The 19,574-nt window shown below is 46.1% G+C and overlaps 1 protein-coding gene across 1 annotated transcript in view; it reads right to left on the bottom strand.

Annotated features, from left to right (window-relative positions):
• Positions 1-17,477, bottom strand: part of PAFAH1B1 (platelet activating factor acetylhydrolase 1b regulatory subunit 1) — a 123,365-nt gene extending 105,888 nt beyond the window's left edge. The window contains exon 1 of the mRNA XM_068270237.1: positions 17,111-17,477. The gene's annotated coding sequence lies outside the window, so the exon portion shown is untranslated. The remainder of the gene's footprint in view (positions 1-17,110) is intronic.
• Positions 17,478-19,574: the final 2,097 nt, after the last annotated feature.

Consider the following 19,574-nt stretch of genomic DNA (forward strand, 5'->3'; position numbering starts at 1 on the left):
ACCAGGTGTTTTATCTGCTGGCTTCGGAACAAATAAAACATTCCACAGTGATGTGCCTGCCAGCAGTAAAGATGTTGCCGCCTGTAAAATTTTACAGTGTAAAACAAGGCGAGGAAAGATTTTGCAATGGGTTAAAACCTGACTAAATTTATACAAAAATAAAAATTGTTCATTATGTTCTATTCAGGAAAGTTTCTCTTTAAGGCAGGTGTGTCAAACTCAAATACAAAGTGGGCCGAAATTGAACATTGGGACTTAGCTGTGGGCCAACCTCAAGATCTACTGGCCATCTTATGAAGTTCCCTGGTGTCTAATTGCCCCCCTCCAGCTCCTATACAGTTCCCTGGTGTCTAGTGGGCCTTCTCCCTCCCCTATACAGTTCCTGGTGTCTAGTGGTCCTCGTCCTCCCCTGTACAGTTCCCTGGTAATAAGTGCTTTTCCTTACCTCCCCCATATGGCTTCCTGGGTGATCTAGGCCTTCACCTCCAGTATAGCTTCCCAGGTGGTCTAGAGTGGGCCAAACAATGTAAAGTGGGGAAACCCCTTAAGGGCCAGATTTGAACCACAGGCTGGAGTTTGACATGTCCGCTTTAAGGGGGAAAAAAAAAAAAAAAAAAAAAAAAAAAAAAAAAAAAAAAAAGGAGATGATAGCCTCTGTACCCTCCTTACAAGGTTTAACTTTAAAGCTATGAATACCCGATAGAACTCCTAGATTAGACCAGTCTTTTTTTAACCTTGAGGAACTCTACAGTTGGTGTGGTCTTTTAAGAGAACCCGAGGTGGGTTCTAAAAATCCTATTAGCACACAGAGGCTGTGTCTGCATATAATGCCCAGCCTCCGTTGCAATACTGTCTCCCCCCCAGGCTGCGCTCTGCTGGCCCCCATAAATCAAACCGCCATGCTAGCGACACGCAGCTAGCGACACGCAGCGTGTTGATAGCAGGCTGTTTACATCCACACTGTTACTCTCTGCCACTCCCAGCCTGCGTCCCTTCGCTCCAATCAGAGACAGTATAGCACACAGAGGCTGGGCATTCTATGCAGACCCAGCCTCTGTGTGCTAATAGGATTCTTAGAACCCACCTCAGGTTCTCTTTAAAAGTGGATGTGTGTTTTCTGTAACCGAAAAGTCAGTTAACCCTTTTCACACTCGCATGCAAATTATACAAACGGTTTCATCCAAAATCAATCATTCAGGAACCACCGCTATGCAAGGAGAAAAACTAATGAGAAAAACAATTTTATCTATCCTACTAAAAATGACTTTAGATATCCCACAGTTGTTTAAATCTAGTTTTTAAGTTTTTACTGTTTCATTGACTCTGCTCAATGACACCTTCATTGAAGTTTGCCAGAGCTCAAGTTTATTATTGACCCTTTTTATCGCTTTCCTGCTCCCAGAAGCTAATTACTGACAGAAAAGTGTTTATGGCTGTAATTTGTTATCAGTGAGGTTTATGCGGTCATGAGTTTGACCTAGTCCGACCCAGACAGAAACTGTCACTGTCATACCTGATGTTTAACTCTTTCAGGCAGAAAAAAAAACCTGCATGATTATTCGTGTGCTTGGCACTGTACATATACAGTGGAGGAAATTTGACCCCTCACTGATTTTGTAAGTTTGTCCAATGACAAAGAAATGAAGTCTCAGAACAGTATCATTTCAATGGTAGGTTTATTTTAACAGTGGCAGATAGCACATCAAAAAGGAAAATCGAAAAAATAACCTTAAAGGACTTACGAGGCGAACACACGAAAAAAAGTTAATTACCTTATGGCCATTGCAGTGGTCATAGCAGACTATCAGCGCCTGGCCTGTCACTGTGTGGCCCTCTGTTAGCATTATCCAAGCTGTAGTTCAGGCCCCGACCCTGCCCAGGGTCGCCCTATCAATTTGCGATCAAAATCTCTGCTTTAAAAAAATCCTACGTCTGCGCAGTTCTTAGCCGATAGTGCGGCTGCGCAGGTTCTCTGGCCTGTCCCCGGCCTGTCCTCGCTCCCTTCACTCAGCTCTGTACGTCATGTGGGCGTGCCCGCACGGCCGCCCACATGACTGATTGAGGGACAAGTCAGCCACGCCCCCTCAGCCGAGACAAGCAGCGTGGGGAGACGTGACTTGTCCATCAATCAGTCATGTGGGCGGCCGTGCAGGCACGCCCACATGACGTACGGAGCGAGGACGGGCCGGGGACAGGCCAGAGAACCTGCGCAGCCGCACTAGCGGCTAAGAACTGCGCAGACGTAGGATTTTTTTAAAGCGGCGATTTTGATCGCAAATTGATAGGGCGACCCTGGGCAGGGTCGGGGCCTGAACTACAGCTTGGATAATGCTAACAGAGGGCCACACAGTGACAGGCCAGGCGCTGATAGTCTGCTATGACCACTGCAATGGCCATAAGGTAATTAACTTTTTTTCGTGTGTTCGCCTCGCAAGTCCTTTAAAAAAAAAAAGATAGCAACTGATTTGCATTTCATTGAGTGAAATAAGTTTTTGAATCCTCTAACAATAAAAGACTTAATACTTAGTGGAAAAACCCTTGTTTGCAAGCAGAGGTCAAACGTTTCTTGTAATTGATGACCAAGTTTGCACACATTTTAGGAGGAATGTTGGTCCACTCTTTGCAGATCATCTCTAAATCCCTAAGGTTTCGAGGCTGTCTCTGTGCAACTCTGCGCTTGAGCTCCCTCCATAGGTTTTCTATTGGATTAAGGTCCGGAGACTGACTAGGCCACTCCATGACCTTAATGTGCTTCTTCTTGAGCCACTCCTTTGTTGCCTTTGCTGTATGTTTTGGGTCATTGTCGTGCTGGAACACCCATCCACGACCCATTTTCAGTTTCCTGGCAGAGGTAAGGAGGTTGTCGTTCAGGATTTCACGATACATGGCTCCGTCCATTTTCCCGTTAATGCGATTAAGTTGTCCTGTGCCCTTAGCAGAAAAACACCCCCAAAGCAAAATGTTTCCACCCCCATGCTTGACGGTGGGGACGGTGTTTTGGGGGTCATAGGCAGCATTTATCTTCCTCCAAACACAGCGAGTTGAGTTAATGCCAAAGAGCTCTATATTGGTCTCATCAGACCACAGCACCTTCTCCCAGTCACTCACAGAATCATTCAGGTGTTCATTGGCAAACTTCAGACGGGCCTGCACATGTGCCTTCTTGAGCAGGGGGACCTTGCGAGCCCTGCAGGATTTTAATCCATTGCGGTGTAATGTGTTTCCAATGGTTTTCTTGGTGACTGTGGTCCCTGCTAATTTGAGGTCATTCACTAACTCCTCCCGTGTAGTTCTAGGATGCTTTTTCACCTTTCTCAGAACCATTGACACCCCACGAGGTGAGATCTTGCGTGGAGCCCCAGAGCGAGGTCGATTGATGGTCATTTTGTGCTCCTTCCATTTTCGAACAATCGCACCAACAGTTGTCACCTTCTCTCCCAGCTTCTTGCTAATGGTTTTGTAGCCCATTCCAGCCTTGTGCAGGTCTACAATTTTGTCTCTGACATCCTTGGACAGCTCTTTGGTCTTTCCCGTGTTGGAGAGTTTGGAGTCCTCTGGGGCAGAAACATTTTACATTACAGCATAAGCTGTGAAATCACCAGGAGGGGTAACCTATAGGAAGTGTTTGATGCTAAAACCAGGATATTTAAAATGCACCAGTAGCAGGAAAAGTGTGCCCCAATTAGATACTTTACTCAGTAAAGTTATGCCTCTGGATAATTCAGGCACTTCCCCCGCCCCCCCTCAAGCTTGCTGTTCCAGCGCTGGAACCCTCTGGACCTATTTGACAATGGCTTGTTGAATAGGTTTGTGAAGCAGCGCTCCCATAAGTATACAGGCACGGCTGCACTGCGCAGGAGCAAGACAGGTCACACTGAGCAGCTCTATGCCACTGCGCAGGCACAGGCCGTCAGTGCACCTGCAGTGTGTGGCCACGCACATTCAAAGATAGGAGCTTAGCCACACACTTTCTCAGAGGCAGCGAAGGGGGTTTTGAAGACGAGGGGCTTGATTCACTAAGACAAATAGCATGCCTTATCAAGTTAGCACACTTAAAATTAACACACCTTATCAGAGTAGCATAGCGAGCGCTACAAACCCGCAGGGGCTCAGGGCAGGACGAGCTCTCGTCATTGCCACTTAGCAGGCATAAGTTTGCTATGCTACTCTGATAAGGCGTGTTAACTTTGATAAGATCCACTATTTGCCTTAGTGAATCAAGCCCAAGGCGTGAAGCCTCTGGAGGATTCTCTCTACCCAGGCAAGTATCTGAATTTTCCCTTAAGTCACAGGTTTGCTTCAAAGAGGGTGTATATTAACCTCCTGGGCGGTAAGCCAGAGCTGAGCTCTGGCTATGCCGCCGCAGGGCACCGCTTAGGCCTTGGTGGGCCGATATGCAAAAATGTGTTTTTCTTACATGCAGCTAGCACTTTGCTAGCTGCGTGTACTATGATCGCCGCTGCTCTGCGCAGATTCGCCGCTACCTGGCGTGCCGCCCCAAAGCCCCCCACCCCCAGACCCCGTGCGCAGCCTGGCCAATCAGTGCCAGGCAGCGCTGTGAGGTGGATTGGGACTCCCGATGTCATCGCGATCGTCGCCATAGCGACGGGGGAAGCCAAGCAGGAAATCCCGTTCTGAACAGAGGGGGTGGGGGATGCCGCTGCTCAGCGGCTATCATGTAGCTAGCGCTAGGCTACTCCTATCGAGGCTTCCCCCATCCTACAGTGGCAGCGATCGAGCTTCCCAAACAGCGGCCATATAAATATTTACCTTCCCAGCTCCAGCGCAGTAGCAGCTCTGAAATAGGCAGAAAGTGTCGATAGTGTCGATCCTAGTCGGGTCCGCTCTACTGCGCAGTCAGAAGTCACCTGCATAGAGCAACCCCGACTGATATCGGCTATTTCCGAGCGAAGAGCAGCAATAGCGCCCCCGCTGGAACAGGCGAAGGTAAATATTGCACAGCCTGAAGCAAGACCACCGCAGGATCCGATAGGATCCAGAGGCTTCCCCCTCCCGAGGCGAGTACCCCCAGGGTAGGCCTGAACAATTTATCGATTTTAGATCAAAATCACGCTCACGACAATACCATGATCATCAAAGTGGCGGTTTTTAATCTCCTGAGCAGTATGCCCAAAACTTGCTGAAAGCGGCATGCAGCTCAGGAGATTTTCTATTAAACTATCGGGTCCCAGAGTAAGTTCGTTAACTATATGTGGGCCAGCTCATGTTAGCCAGCTATAGAAGCTCCAGAATCAGTGTCCCCCTCTCAGCAATCCCCCCCCCCCCCCTCCCATTTAGAGATTCCCTCCCCTCCACAGCGATAGCATATTCACATGATCCACCTGCAGCTGCATACCTCTACCCCTCTGCAGTGACATCCTGACATTGGGAGGCAGGTGCTGCTGCTGGGACTCACTGTACCAGTTTCCTGCAGGGCTGTGGAGTCGGTACAAAAATCTTCCGACTCCGGGTACCCAAAATGACTCAGACTCCTCGACTCCGACTCCTTTGTCTAATACTTAACAGGGATGTGGATCTTGTACAAAAATCGGCCAACTCAGACGTTTATTAAATCAACAACTCCAACTCGGACTCCGGGTGCCCAAAATTGCTCCGACTCCTCGACTCCGACTGATTCCACAGCCCTGGTTTCCTGATCACTCTACAAGCTTGTCCTCTATGTCCGCGCCCGGGTACCGTAGGACGGACATGGAGGACGAGCTTGTAGAGTGATCGGGAGACAGGCACAGAGAGTCTCAGCCGCAGCACCGGCCTCCAGATGTCAGGATGTCACTGCAGACAGCTGCAGGGGGATCATGTGAATATGCTATCGCTGCGGAGGGAATCTCTAAATGGGGGGGGGGGGGGGGGGGGATTGCCGAGTGGTGGACACGGATTCTGGAGCATCTATAGTTCGCTAACATGAGCTGGCCCACACATAGCTAGCTAACTTATTCAGGAAAAACAAGAGTTTGCTTTCTTAAAAACAGAAAGAATTTGCAATAATTCAGGTTGGAGTGAGCTTGCATAGAGCCGAATTAATCCATGCCATACACTGATGAGGAGCAAACAATCCGAAACAGTCTGTATGCATGTTGGATTACTACGACTCTGTACAAATTAACAAAATTTATACTCACCATTGACAAGTCGTTCCCTCGTCGTGTGCCTCCGATAGTGACATTCACAAGCGAAAGGAGTGATGCCAAGGTCACGCAGCGTCATCAGCATTTCACAGCAAACTTTTTCTTGTATTTAATCCATACCAATAACCAGCAGGGGATTTGAAAGACCGATGAGCACCGCATGGTGGGCGACACAGGACAGGTAATGTATAAATGCACACACGGAGTACATTTATACATGGGTGGGGCGCAAACATGGCCGATTCCCAAATGATTTCATGATTAAATTAATCAGGAATCAGCCTGCGGTGTTTGGGCAGCCGACAGATCTCTCTAATCAGATTCGATCAGAGGGATTTGTCTCTTGGTCGAATCTGTCCATCATCTCTCGATGTATGGTTACCTTTACATTCATATTAGTGCACACTGAGCAGTTGCATCTCAGAAGTGTAAATGATCAGAGATTTTGGGGAGTAACTTAGTTTTTAGTTTTGATTTGATGTTGTGTTTCAAGCTTTTATTAAAAACGTAAAATTTATACTAGATCCTTGCTTGACACATTTTGGTAAGTTACAGGAAAAAAGGTTATGAAAATTAACTAGATCACTTTTGTACAGAAATTCAGCAGAAACTGAACGCTAGGGAGGTTAAAATATACTGGCGCTCTCCCGCTGTGCAGCCAGTACAGCCCAGCAGTCCCCTACTTCTACCGCTTTGCAGAGCTCGCTGCTCCGTGCACATGTAGCAGCGGCTATCACTTACGGCGGAAGTGGGTAGGGGGAAGGGACGTTCCTGCCATCTTCACCCTGATCTTGTGCTCTCTCCTGCTGCGCGGGGCTGTTTCACAGCTGGTTGGAGGCAGGGTGGGAGGTTTAGAAGGGAATTGACTTCCCGGTCAGGCCTGAGAAGTGGAGCGCCGAAAAGGCGGAACAGTCATGGAGGGGTGAGGAAACACTGCAGGGTGACACCGCTCGCTGCCGGGCTACTTTTTATACATATTTGTAGTGGGTACTACTATGCCACAGGTAAGAGTCGGGGTGACAGAGGCTTCCTGGGGGGTGCATACTAGCCATACATACTATGGGAGGGGGTTACCGGCCAAACATACTATGAGGGGGTGGGGACATACTGCCTACGTCCAGAGGTGGCAAGTACAGTATCATGCTTTAGCACTAAATTCACAATGTACAGTAACATTTACAAACAGGACAGAAAACAACATACTATCAATTTAATAGTATGTCATTTTCTGTCAATGCAGGTTTGTAAATGTTACTGTACATTGCGAATTTAGTGCTAAAGCTTGATTTGAAGAAAATCATACATCGAAATCACAATTTCTGGCAGAAATCGTGCAATTCAATCTTTTCCTAAAATCATTCAGGCCTACCCCAGGGGTGTTTTTTTGTACAGAGTCACTAATGTAAAATTGGGCATCATGAATAATTTATTATATTTTACTATATGTCGGATGTGGCCAACAGACAGAACCTGTCAGATCATTATCTGATTAGAGGGGGGATCTATCTGAAGCTTATCAAAATCTATTGAAAAATCTGTGCGTACAGCCTGCCAGGTCCCCAGATGGAGAAGTATACCAGCTGTCTGGATGAACTACCTGACAGTGCTCATATTGGAGACGAAAACCGGCCATACACAGTCCATTTTTTTTCCTAGTCGATATGCGACCGATTCCATAATTTGTATCTGCTAGAAATTGATGCCGCAAGCTATTCCAGACATTTGACCGGACATTTGGGTAATTGTTCTATATGGAAGATTTTCGGTTACAAGCATGACGCTAGCAGCGTTTGACTTTGTGACATGTGGTGTGTACGGCTTACATTCACCTGTTCGCTGGCGTGCTTTCTCTCCACTGTCGAGAGCTCCTGTCTTCTCTCCAGAGCTGTGGAGTCAGAGTTGGAGTCGAGGAGCCGAAGTAATTTTGGGCACCCGGAGTTGGAGGTTTCATAACCGGAGGAGCTGGAGTCGGAGCCGGGTGATTTTTTTGTACAAAATCCACAGCCCTGTTAAATATTAGACTAAGGAGTCAGGGCCATTTTGGTTACCCGGAGTCGGAGTCGTGGTTTCATAAACTGAGAAGTCGGAGTCGGAAGATTTTTGTACAAACTCCACAGCCCTGCCTCTCTCCCGAGTACCATGTCCCCTAACAGATGCTAGAGGTGCCAAACACTAGGGGCCCCGTGGCATGCATGTAGTAGGAGGGCCAACAAATTGTGAATACTATGAGCAGATTTTGTAATTTCACATACATGTGAGTGTTAAAGTTGGCCAATAACTGGCCATTCAAAAATGGATGTGTACCCCAACGCATCATACACACATACGAGGCATGTTGTCCGACAGGAGTCAGAAAATTAATCCCTAGGGCAACATTGCAGGGGACTGGGGAGAACATTTCTCTCAGCCAGCAATCAGCTAGGCTGATCGCTGGCTGAGGAAATCTGGTGGCATCCAGAATGCTGTACACACGCTAAAACCAAAGGCTGTGGAGTCAGTACAGGAATCCTGTCAAACATCCCGGCCTATCCTAAGCATTAGCACATACCTCTGTTTTTATGTACACCAGACCTTACCTCGGAAAGAGGAAGCCTCTTGATCCTAATGAGGCTTTCCCCGTCCTGTGCAGCCCCAGTCCAGTGTTGGCACTCCACAGACTATGCACACAGGCACACTAGCGCCTGCAGCACGTCGCGATATTTACCTTTAGGATCCAGTGCAGATAGTACCATCTTCCCTCTCAGGCTCCGGACGAAATAGTAGAGCCTGAGCGGGTCCGCGCTACTGCACAGGTGCCTCCGGCTTGAGCAGTAGAGCGGATCTGATCGGGCTCAGCCATTTCCGCCAGAGCCCAAGGAGGGGAAAAAAAAAATGGTACTGGAGCTGGTTCACAAAGGTAAACATTGAAGGAACCAACGCTGGATCGGTGTTGCACAAGAGGAAGCCTAAATTAGAATTCAGAGGTAAGGCCGGCCTTAGGTTTCACAGCACCCTGAGCAAAACCTGATTTTTGTGCCCCCCCTTCATCCTTTACACACACACACACACACACACACACACACACACTTCACCTTTTCTCCTGAGATATCTCCTAGGACAGTGGTTCCCAACCTTTTTGACGTAGTGACACATCACGCCAAATGCTCAGATCTCCGTGACACGTCACGTATGTATAATAGAAAAAATACTATTAATAACCACGAATGGATGGAAAGAGTGCATTATCCTGAATACACTTAAAAATGAAGGCTAGAACCTTTCAGGAAGATTAATAAAAGTGGGACAGTTAGCTGCCTCCCCCCCCCCCCATTTAGAATGATAGCACAGCACTGACAATTTGCACCACGCGTTATAGCCGCAGTGCACCTCCCCCCCCCCCCCCCCCCAACGCCCTCAGACTCAGTATAGGTAGGTAGCCAGGTATAGGTGCCCCCAGTATAGGATCTCATGTGTAGGTGCCCTCAATATAGGTTGCCAAGCATAGGTGCCCCCAGTATAGGTAGCCATGTGTTGGAGCCCTCAGTAAAGGTAGCCAGCTATAGGTGCCCTCAGTATAGGAAATCAGGTGTAGGTGCCCTCAGTATAGGCAACCAGCTATAGGCGCCCCCTTGGAAGCTGGCGCCCTGAGCGACCGCTCCGGTCGCTCATATCAAAGGCCGGCTATGTTCAGAGGCTTCCCCCCTCGTAGCAAGTAGCCCCCAGGGGCACTTTTCTTTATTACAGGTTCTCTAAGTTTAAAAATATCTGAAGCAGGCTGTGCCAGCACAATAGCACACACAATCTCCTTCCTCTTACCCGCCTTTATTGAGACTCAATGGAAACTGACAGGACAGAAAATCTCCATCAATTGAGAGCCGGGCAGGAGTAGTAATCAACAGCTTCGCACAGTGCAATCTGTGGTTCCGTAATTTTTTAATAGAGTCCTTGCTGAGCTCTATTGGAAATAGACTGGATAAGCTGCATGCTTGTTTCAGGTGTGTGATTCAGCCACTACTGCAGCCAAAGAGATCAACAGGCCTGCCAAGCAACTGGTATGGTTTAAAAAAAAAAAAAAAAAATCCATATCCCTCAGTTTAGTTTGGTGGAGGTTGGAGGCGCCAGTAGTAAAACAAGCTGTATCTTATGCTGGATAGCAATGGACTAGGGTACAAAAGGTACCAGTATTCCTACTTTAAAGAGAATCTGAAGCGAGGATAGATTCTATTTTTTTTTAACTTGTACTGTTAATGACCATAACAGCTGCTAAACTGTCGCTATCCCACAGCAAAACAAGGGGTCTAAACGCCCAAATCCCCTCTGCTAGGTTTCGGGAGCGCTTCGTGAATGAGGCAGAGCTAATGGCTGTAGCTCTGCCTCAGCGTTGTCAATCCTTGCTGATCGCCGCCTCCCCGCCCCTCTCAATCTGACTTAAGAGAGGGGCGGGGGAGAAGCGGAGATCCGAGCAGCGATTGACGCGCATGTAGGCAGAGCTACAGCTCAGTAGCTCTGCCTCCAGGAGCAACAAAATCCATGACCAAGTCAGTCAGACCAAGTCAAGTCAGTCAAACAACTATGTAACTATGTATTTTGCAGGGGGATTTGGGGGTTATAAACCCCTTGTTTTGCAGCGGGATAGCGGCAGTTTAGCAGCTGTTATAGTCATTGACAGTAATCAAAAAGTTGAAAAATAGAATTTATCCTCGCTTCAGATTCTCTTTATAGTGACATTCACATTCAATGTTATGGTGAAAGCTTCTCAAATTTTACTATGCACACTTGACAACACGTTTCATGGACAATAGCACTTCCTCAGGTCAATAGGTGTGCCTGAAAATATGTCATCAGTCCTGGGCGCCGTGGGTCAGATGACATCTTTTCAGGCACACCTATTGACCTGAGAATTTGCCATTGGACGTGACTGAGTCTGTCAGTGTTGGCCCAGTGATGTCGCCTGAGGGATTGGGTCCCGTTCCCCGACGGGTGACAATCAGCAGTGTGTAAGGGCCTCAAGCCAGTCCACAATCATCATTTGTTGATTGTTCTTGTAAATATCAGTTGGTCATGCACATGTAGTGCTTTCTGCAAAAACCCAATCAATGTAATGTGCTTAGAAAGGAACCCTAGGGAACTTGCTTGGAAAACTGGAGGGAATAATACATCAAAACCATCAACTGCCCAAAGGACAGGTCGTAGATCATCCAAGTATCAAACCTAAAGCCTAATACATACACTAAAATATCGCCCAGATTAATCATTTCAGGTGACAGGTTTTAAAATTAGCACTATTAGCTGGCTGCTTAACTTAGGGCTGGTTCAGACGGACGTTTGGAGGCGTTGCGTTTGCTGGCGTCGCGTTCAGCAGCGTTCGTGTGCGTTTGGATGCGGTCGCGTTTTTTCTTCCCCTAGGGAGACATTAGCCGTCGCGGTTAACCTCCCCTGGAAGCTACATGTAGCTTCCAGGGGCTCCTTGAACGCCAGGGAAAATCGGGACCCAAACGCCGCGTTTGTGTAAACGCGCTTGAAAGCTTGGTACAAACGCTCCTATTCACTTGAATGGGAGCGTTTAACACCAAGCCCTGAACGCTGGCTGTAAACGCTCTGCAAGCGTCCGTCTGAACCAGCCCTTAATCCATGGAGCTGGTCCTGTACTATGGAGAGGGGAGACTACAAGCAACAAAAACTGCACTTGCAGTGGGAAAAAACATGAAAGCGGATCCAAGATTAAAAACTAACTATAACAAGCAACTTGTCTATATATCTTATCTAAAGTTTAGATAGTTTACACAGCAAATCTAGCTGCAAACTGCATCAAAAGAATATGATTATTTCTTCCAGTGATACAATGACAGCAGTTATGTTTGTAAACATTACACACAGGCAAGCTGATCTGCATCTCCAGTCCTCAGCCTGTGAAAACCTAATTCCCTCTTTTCCCCCCTGCCTCTGAAATCTCTGGCTAGTAACACCTCCCCCTCCTGTCCATATTGAGCTGCCAAGGCACTGTGAAAAGCTGTGGGCGAGGCTTGTTTAGTTTATAGGGAATTAGAATATTAAATCAAAAACAAAAATGTTAAATCAAAAACAAAAATGTATTTGGCTTGAGAAATGCCCTATAAACAATATGAAAGGAACACAATTATGCAATGAGTAAAGTTGATCTCGGATCCACTTTAAACCGTAATGATGGTTCGCTATGCACCTATCCATTATGAAAGATCACCAAATAATGCTGCAGGACAGTTGTATTTAGGCTACAATTTTTTCAGACTGTCACATTGAAAATCTGTGTATATGTAGCTCCAGATGCAGTGGGGGGGGGGGGGGGGGGGGGGGGAGGAAGTCACATGACTAGCAAGCAGTCACATGACCAAAAAGTTTGGCAAGTATTTGCTGACTAATTTAAAGCGGAGAGCTTACCACATTTCTGGTGCTAAAGAGGGATTTTTAACTCAGGATCTAACTTCAATCCGTAGCAGATACCTCCTTTCCAACAAGAAATCTTTACCTTTTCACAAATAGATCAGGGGGTATGTATAAGCTTATATTGTGGTGAAACCCCTCCCACCGGGTGACGTAGCCCTAACAATTTGCTGTCTGAACCTCATTGCACTGTGCGAAATAACAGTTTCCAGCTGCCAAGCAAGCAGCATCTCCCTCTGTGCATAGAACTCTCATAACACAAACATTCCTCAGAGATCACCTGGCAGGACTAAAAAGATGTTACCACCTGTGAGAAATTTCAGAATTTAAATCAAGGAGAATAAATATTTCACAATGCGCAAACACTAAGTAAATAATTTGTAAATGAATAAAATAAGCAAATGTATTCATTGCATTATTTTCACCATTACCCCTTTAAATCTGTTGCATTGATTACAATTTCTGATAAGCTATTAAGGGGGAATACACATGGCTCACAAACTGTTCTTTGCAGTATTTTGAGGACAATGAGTGTTTACTATAAAACATCCAATAACTCTTCCTTTATATCTGTACACATACATATAATACTTGTATAAATGCTACAAAATATATCCATACTCAAAAGGTATTTACGATGTTACAAATGTACACCGGAAATGCTGCACAAAATACCCTTTATTAAATACAAGGAACAGAACAAGGTGGGAGATTTGACTAGATGGCTCACATGCTTAGCACAGAAGCAGCTAAACAAAGCCAAACTGATGCATAACATCACAGGGAAAAGAACACATGCACTGAGCAGGTGTCAAACTTCCTTTGTGTCTAGAAAACAATATGACATCAGTAGATTTATCGTTTCATCTAATAGAAAATTACATACGGGACAAGAATACTCTGTAAAAGCAAGATATGGTTGATTTTAACAAACCTACAGTATGATGCAACAGAGAACTTTCAAAGCATTAAGCAAGCACTGCATTGTAGGAGTGGCATGCAATGAGACAAAGAGTGAGAGCTTATAAATAGCTAACCAGTGGTCAAGACAGGTGACTTTACAAAAAGGTAATGAGGCATAAAAACCAACACAAAAAAAGTCAATTAGGTTTTTATTTTATTTTTTTGACATGCCTGCAAAACAAGCCTTAAGGGAAAAAACTACCACGTGATATTTCTGACATGTGAAAACAGGCTGAAAAATAGAGCAATTAGAAAAAGCAATATATCATATAAAGTAGAGGCTGAAATTCACAAAAGATACAGCGACAGAGAAATGAGAGGCACCTTTGCACCTCACAAAGAAAATGTCACTTCATGAAACCATTGTTATAAAGTCCAAGGAACACTCAAGCAAGTAAATGTAAACATCACACAGCAATATTGTGCACCAAAACCAAAGAGACAAAATCCCCCTAATAAAGATCAATCCATCACAGAACAAATGCTTTGGTTAATTCTACCAGAGCACCCCACAGACACTGTCACAACAAAGAAAAGTTATCAAAGGCAGAACTCAATCATCTACAGTAATAGTGCTAATCACCACAAACACAAGTACAGTATGTGATTTAGGAAACACTAAAATCTCTCAACAAGTGAAGCTGGCTTAACCATCCTAAACCATGACTTGTCATTTTTCAAGCTGCAGACATTTGCTCATCGTTCCGTTTGTGAGATGAACATTTTACCCAAATATCAAGCACAGATCAAAAGAAGGCAACTTATTGGTGAAAATACCTATAATCTAATGCAGACTTTCAGAGATGATATGAAATGATTAAGGGAGTCTGATAAGAGCCATTGCTAAGCCTTTGCATCCTTACTCCACCCAGTCTCCACCGTCAGTGCACAGCATCCATCTGGGTAATCCACCACACAAGGTTCAAACATGCAGAATGTGTTTACTCAACCTCCACCAGCACAATGTCTGAATAGGATTTCATTTTTTACTAAAATACAGTCATGGTTTATTAGCTTGAAGAGACAACGGGCTGAGGACAAATGATTCCTCCTCTGTCGTATGTCTTAAAGGGTAGAATGACGAAAATAATTCATTCATTCTCGCTCCTTATAACCGCAGGATAGTATCACAACATCATCTTCATGAAAAGCCGATATAACCAATGTATAAAACAAGGGTGTGCTCAACAAACACACCTAGAGTGATTCAGCCATCTCCCACTCCCCGCCCCTGACAATTCCATCTTCAATACAAGCAACAGCATAGATAATAGCAAATCCCTCTGCTAGATTGGGTTTCTATGTGCTGTTTTTCTCTGAATTAAATCGATCAACTATGATGTTCTGGAAAAGGAAATGCAATAGGACAGCACTACAGGACAAGTAAAATATAGGCGTTCACGTCCAAGCCTTCCAGCTGTTAGAATGGAGCATGCAGTTTTGCTTCTACAGTAATATGTAATCTACAGCATCTGCCTCAAGAATCAACAGGAATAAACTGTACACACGTATGTTATTAAAGGCTAGATAGGCTATCAATGACAGTTTACTGTACTGCTGTCCTCCCTTTCAATTGTGCTCTGTTTTTCACGGTTCAGACAACCAGATAATCACATTCACAAAAAAATAGTCCAGATAAAGCAAAGTCATAGTACAGACCTTGTATGTGCACTGCTCTCCTAGTCTATTATAGAAATCCTAAAACCCCCCAAGCCTCACACCTTTTATCTATAGTACTATATAGAGAAAAACATACCCTGCATAACTTGAAATTGAATTAAGCAATGCTAGTCTATCCATTCCAGCCAGATGACATATGGCTATCAGATGCAAGTGAAGAATACAAGGCCCCTGTAAGCTTGACCACTACCGCAGATTATACAAGGGGAATAAGGCCATAGCCTGATAACACACAACAGAAAAGGAACAGTCAGGTTAAATTCATCCAGTAAAATCCTAATCTCCTCCAGGGCTGTCACAGTAAAGTTGTTTTGGTAAAGCATAAAAATGCATGGCTGTCCTGCAACCTCGACCTGACGAAAAACAAAAAATATATAACAGGCCATGGGCAATGTTCCCCTTTCTAGAATCAGATGCAAGGATGCCTTTCTGGGTTTGCTGTTATGTTACCATGCTATATCCAGTTTTACAACAAACCATGCAACAAGACCAAGGGTCCAGATTTTCAACAAATTATGCCTTGTTATCTGGACACATGCTCGTTCTATTGGTTTTGCTCTTGCCTTGCAAAAACAGGCCGCATTACTCACATCACTACTCCTAATCAGGCCACCTATTACCACTATTAAAAAGACACACTAATAAAAACCAGAGGCCTAATCCTATATTTTCCTTCCCAGGTCATCTTGATCTACAGTTATCAGAACTGGCAGAGACTATACCAGAAATGTACATTAGGCTAATTAGATACAGAAGCGACAGATTAAAAATTCCTGACTGAGGATTAATGAAACAAGCTGTCAGTTAATGATTTGTTCCCAAAACAGATTAACAAAGTACAAAGTTCTGATCCAGCCTCCACAGTCTAAAATCTATAGGAAAATCAAATTATTTTCTCAACTCTGCTTCAGAACCCTTACACATATAGCAATTTTGGCAATGAATCAACTAAGCAATCGATTTAATTGGGCCAATTAACTTCAATATGGTTGACTGAAAGGCTATAACTAGTGGCCCACACACTAATAGCAATATCCTATACGATTCACCTTCTCTAATCGAAATGACTGATGTTGTGCCTCCATGATCTGACTGCAAAAACCGATTCAGTGTCACCCTAGTGATATGTGAACAGTAGCAGATTCCCACGATCGACCAATATCTTCCATCCTTAATAGACAAGGTTCATCATTTAAACATGATAACCGTCACTTATCAATCTGGGATACTAATTGCTAAAATTATCTAATCAAACAGTCGACCATACAGCCAGATTGCTAAATTTATGGCCACCATAATTCTACTGCTAAATAACAGCAACACACTGACAACTGGGCCCAATCCTTGCTCTCCAACCCCTTTGACAGGTAATAGGCCTGACAGAACCAGGCAAATGGTGTGGGGCATCTTTGATTTGATTGATGTGTTCAGGATGAATATAGGGCAAACTAGCATCAGGTGACATGAAGAAGAAAAGCAGAGGCTGCTGATGGATCCACTCTTCACATCCATCACCAAGCACCCCAGTAAGGGCACAGAGAAGAAGAAGAGACCCAAGAGAGAGAAGCAATTCAGGCTTTCCATCAGCTGTAGGGCGGCCAATCACATGAGAGCTGTGTGATGCAGCAGCAGCAGCTCCCCACACACTGCAGATGTGGCCGGGATCACAATGCACCCCTCATCTCCGGCTAATGACTGGAGGACAGGCGGCCAGTGCCTCGCCCCGCATCAGAGCCTTCTTCCCAGCAGCCCCCTGTGGTGTGCGAGCAGTAACGGCTGGCCGCCATTTTGAGAGGGAGAGAGAAGATGAAGGAGGGAGGAGGAAGCGGCGGCGGCGGCAGCCACATCGTCAGGGTCGGGCCTGGCCCGCCGCACCGTCCTTCACGGCCGCCATGCAGGTTACACAGGAAGCCGCCACTTACCGGAGGAGTCATCCAGGCACACAGTGCGGCGACGGGTAATGGCCGCTCCTCCTCGGTCTGTGTGCGGGTGGAGCTCCCGTCTCGTTGGCACACCACAACGCAGAAAAACAAGTGAGGGGAAGGGCTGGGTGGGCACGCAGTGCGGTGGGGCGCGCAGGAAGCCCCCTCAGGATGGCTGGTTGTCCCGTCACAGGTAATCCGCCGGCGCCTCCCTCTCCCGTCTGTCCCTTCCGCCGGGCACTGTGGGCAGTCGCCGCCGCGCTGTCAACGAAACGGAGATCAGCAGCGCGGTGACGTCATATCAACCGCTGTAGGGGAGGAGAAGGAGGAGGGAGCGACCGGCCGGCTGCAGGGAGGTTGGGGGGAGAGAAGGCGGAGCTCTACAGGCCGCGCATGCGCCAATCGAACGCTGCTGGCTAGGCGTGGACGGCGGGAGAGAAGCGGAGGAGGGAGGGGAATGACGCAGGGCGGCCACACCACGCATGCGTGCTGTCTGATCTGTAAATTAACGCATATACACATATTGTACTGTGGATGGATTGAGCGTCTCTTCTGCAAATTCACGCTGGAAATGTAGCTTTGCTATTACAGCTGTTTCTCATCTGGAAGGGAATTTACCTGGCTTTATTTAATATTGCAATGACCATTGTTAACGAATGTACAAATCTGAAATAAACCATTACATACTGAATGTGGTCATTTGTCAAACCTTATGTATGGACTTGCAAATCTGCAATGCTAATACAGACTACTGATTAGTGGTGCAAGAATGGACCAGTGTTGTAAGAAAAATGTTTTTTTTTAAGAATAATTTTGTGTTGTGCTTGTCCCACATCCCCACCGCTAGGTGAAAATAATGTGAAGGGATGGTCCATGAGATGCAAGTAATTCAGAGTTGATGCAGGGTTATGAAAATATATGCAGCTAATAAATGGACCAATCAAATTTAGTTTTGTCAGGGTTCGGTTGATCCACTTTCAAGAAGAATAAATGTGCATACAGAATTTGCATAATTCTGCATCAGCTTGGAACTATTTGCATCTCAATAACCATTCCTACTAGTGTGGTTTCCTGGACCAAACATGGCGCCATACATATGGGTTATGGCTCCGCCCCCTGAACCCGATAGGACAGACTACCTATAAAACCTTTTGACCCGCCCCCTCCAGCCATTCTTTTTTTCTGTCCTCGAATGGACAGGTTGCCTATTTTTTTCCTTTTATTTTTTCTTTATTTTTTCTTTTACCTTTCTTTTTTTTCAAGCCTGTGCAGGACGGGTTCAGCCTCTCCCGTCCTTGAGGAGCGTCCTGTACCCTCAAATAGGGTTTAATGACGTTTTCCTCCGTGTGCAGCAGCTTTGCTGTTTGTGGCCGGCTGCCCTCTTTCTTAATGGCGCCGCCTGACCCCTCCGTCTAGCATCATAGCGCCGATGCGCAGGAACTCTCGCGAGAAGCGAGATTTGCAGAGTCGCCGCTGATTGGCTGCTCTTCTGCATTTGGGGAGGACCCGGAAGCAGCTCTGAGTCTCGGCACGCTGCTTTGGCGTCTCTGATCGAGACAGCAGGCGCTGACAGGGGACTGAGCTGTAGGCTGTACGAGCTGAAGCTGATCTGACCCAGGATTACATGCTGATCTGTCTGCTGGAGCAGGTATGATTCACAGTATTATTATGAAATGCAATGCAATGCTATGCAATTTCTATGCTGTTATGGTAAACTTTCTTATGGCTCTTTATCTTTCTCTTAAATAGAGAAATGGATAATGTGGAGCCTAGAGAGGAGGTGGTCGTTGTCAGGTAATGGGCTGCTAAAAGCAGCCTTTCTGATTATGCACACAGGGTGATCCTTTTAAAGTTCTCCCAAACACAGGGGTTCCAGGTTAAAAGAGTGCTTTCCCTTATTTTGTATTTCTGGTATACACGGATTCTTGTGGAAACATATATGTGTATTCTATGTTTCCACAGTCCGGGGGAAGGAGGAAGTGGCCAGGTGCCGAAAGATCGCAAGTCGGCATCTAAGAGACGGCAATCTCGGTCACGTTCCAGAGACAGGAGCCATCATTCCCGTAACAAGTCTGCAGCCAGGAGAAGGTCCTCCAGAGAGCATAGGAGTAGATCCCGGAGAAGATCTCCTAGAGACCGCAGAAGTAGATCCCGGAGCAGAAGCAGAAGATACAGGGAATCGTCTAGGAGATGGCAGTACCGTTCCCCTTCACATAGACGTTCCAGAGACAGAAGGAGAGAGCGGTCCACTGATCGCTTTTCCGCCGATAGACGGAGAGGACGCTATGAGAATAGGTCCCCTAGGAAAGGCAGGGGGGAGTGGAATAGGTCTCCAGAGTCAGACCCCTTTGAGCCTTTCCAGAGACCTGTTCAGAATCAATGCTGGTCATGCTCCCTGCCAGCAATGCCTGATAAGAGGGTTTGCGAGGCTTGCTTTACAGAGCTCGGAAGGGACAGAGACTCT

This window comes from Hyperolius riggenbachi, chromosome 2 (genome assembly GCF_040937935.1).
Source record: "Hyperolius riggenbachi isolate aHypRig1 chromosome 2, aHypRig1.pri, whole genome shotgun sequence".
Taxonomy (NCBI): domain Eukaryota; kingdom Metazoa; phylum Chordata; class Amphibia; order Anura; family Hyperoliidae; genus Hyperolius; species Hyperolius riggenbachi.